Source organism: Mauremys reevesii, linkage group 23 (genome assembly GCF_016161935.1).
Source record: "Mauremys reevesii isolate NIE-2019 linkage group 23, ASM1616193v1, whole genome shotgun sequence".
NCBI classification, from domain to species: Eukaryota; Metazoa; Chordata; order Testudines; family Geoemydidae; genus Mauremys; species Mauremys reevesii.
In genome coordinates this window covers 280,358-282,596 of record NC_052645.1, presented here as the reverse complement: position 1 = coordinate 282,596, position 2,239 = coordinate 280,358, and the positions used below count along the sequence as shown (strand labels likewise).

The following is a 2,239-nucleotide window of genomic DNA, read 5'->3' as shown; positions in this document are numbered from 1 at the left end:
CCTCCAGGGCTTCGCACCAATACGACACAGCTCCAGCAGATCCTGCCAAGCTCTGAACTGGGACTGTGAGAGTCAGAGTCCCGAGGGCCGACCATCACCCCATGGGACCAGCTGGCTGTGGGTTTTCTGCAGAACACCTGTGACCACTAGTATTCACATGGCAGACTTGTCCACTGCACTCCTTGGTTCTCTCCAGCTGTTCCCTCCCTCGAGACCCTGTCTCCTCCCCCATCTCTAGTTCTCGTCTCTGCTCTTACCTCACCCCCTTTGTTTTCTCAGGGACCTAGCCCCACATTGCTGTGTTGTCCACTATCTCGTTTAACCTTCCAAATCAGCTGGGCCAGGAGCACATTCCCAGGTGGTTCTCCCCTAGGTAGAGAGCAGTGATGTCTGCTGTGTCCTCACGGGAAACCAGCTCCCCAAAAAAGAGCCAGGAGCTGGTCCCAATCTGGATTGTAGATTCTCATCTGCACTCTGTATAGGAGGTAATAATTGAAGGGGGCATTTTTGACTCCTCCCCTTCCTCAGTGTCCCAGGGCTGGAATTCTACATAGCAAATGATGGGGTGATACCACTTGGTTAATGAAAACCAGTGCTCCAGGTGAGGTTTGAACTCACAACCTCAGCATAGCTTCTCTCAGCACTGCCCTATAAGTACTGTGCACTAACCAATTGCACCACTGGAGCATCTGTTAACTATGATTCTCCAAACCCCCTAGGTTGATACAGGCGAGGCGTGACCCCAAAACATTCTCAGTGGGGTTGAGAGCAGGTAGCGACAAGTGTTGTACTCGGTGGGGTGGATTCTTCTTAAGGGTTCCAGGCCCCATTTGACCCTTTTGTTCTTCCCTGTGTAATAACAGAGCTGGTTAAGACTCAATGGAGAGTCTTGCTGCAGCCCAACAGATCTGAAATCACTGATAACCAGCTCTAAGCATTAGTCCTGCTTTGGGAGAGTGTCTCTCATGCAAGAAACTGCCCAGTCTGCACTAGCAGTGAGGCTCCCTCACTAACAGCTGAAATCAGGGAGAGCTGTGTGAAGTGCAGGGCCCCAGGGGTGCCTGAACAGGGGGGAACACCACCCCAGGACTTTTAAAAATGGGAGGGCTCTGCCTTGCCACTTTGTAATGACTGTAAGGGTGAGTGAGGGTGGGGAGGGGGTGGAGAGCAGTGAGCGGGAGGAGGGGTCTTGAGGTAAGAGGCACCCTAGGACCGGGGCCTTGGGGAGAAGGGAGGGCAGGGGCGTGGCCTCGAGTGGAAGGGGTGGGGCTACTGTTTGGGCTCTGGTGGCTGCTACTTTTAGGCAGGGCAAGTGCAGGGGGCAAGTTGGGCAATTTGCCCCACAAGCCCTGGCCAAGAATCCCTTCCCTGGCTAGAGGCGCCTTTTTAATTTTTACTCACCCAGCAGCAGTCCGGGTCTTCGGCAACACTTCAGCGGCGGGTCCTTCAGTTCTGCCGAAGACGCGGAGTGAGTGAAGGACCCGCTGCCACTGAAGACTCGGACGCCACCCAGTGAGTACAAGCGCCACAGCGGGTGGCACCTTTTTTATGTCTGCTCCCCCGCTTTGCTGCAGGCCCTCGAATCCTCTGGGCGGCCCTGCTTTTAGGGAGCCTGTTCTGCTCCTGGTGGGACCACAAGGTGTCAAATGGTGCCTGGAACCATTAAGAAGGATCCACCCCACCGAGTACAACACTTGTCGCTACCGGCTCTCACCTCCACTGAGACTGTTTTGGGGTCACTCCTTGCCTGTATCAGCCTAGGGGGGTCTCAGAATTATAATTAACAGGTGCTCTAGTGGTGCAATTGGTTAGTGCACAGTACTTACAGGGCAGTGCTGAGAGGAGCTATGCTGGGGTTGTGAGTTCAAACCTCACCTCTGGAGCACTGGTTTTCATTGACCACATGGCATCACCCCCTTATTGGGCCCTGTGGAATGTAGGGCCCTGAGGGAGGGGAATAGTCAAAAACACCCCCTTCAATTATCACCTCCTCTCCAGAGCACAGGTCAGAACCTGCAATCCTTTCTGCCCCCCTCCCTCCTGCAGCCCCTGTGCCAGGATCCCTCAAGCAGAGCCTGGAGTCCTGCCCCTGGCGTCTGTACTATTGACAAACTCTAAGTGACAGGGACAAAACACTCAAATCCCGCCTGGTGCAGGGAGCCAGGTTTGCTCTTCAAATTCTGTCGTTGGTACATTTCCAGGCCTGGGAATGTCCCACAACAGCATTGAATGGGAAGCT

At 54.4% G+C, this 2,239-nt stretch overlaps 1 non-coding gene across 1 annotated transcript; it reads right to left on the bottom strand.

Moving 5' to 3' along the window:
• Positions 1-593: 593 nt before the first annotated feature.
• On the bottom strand, positions 594-687 carry TRNAI-UAU. Its single transcript has 2 exons — positions 650-687; positions 594-629 (listed from the first exon to the last, which is right to left on the bottom strand). It is a non-coding gene; the product is annotated as a tRNA-Ile (tRNA).
• Positions 688-2,239: the final 1,552 nt, after the last annotated feature.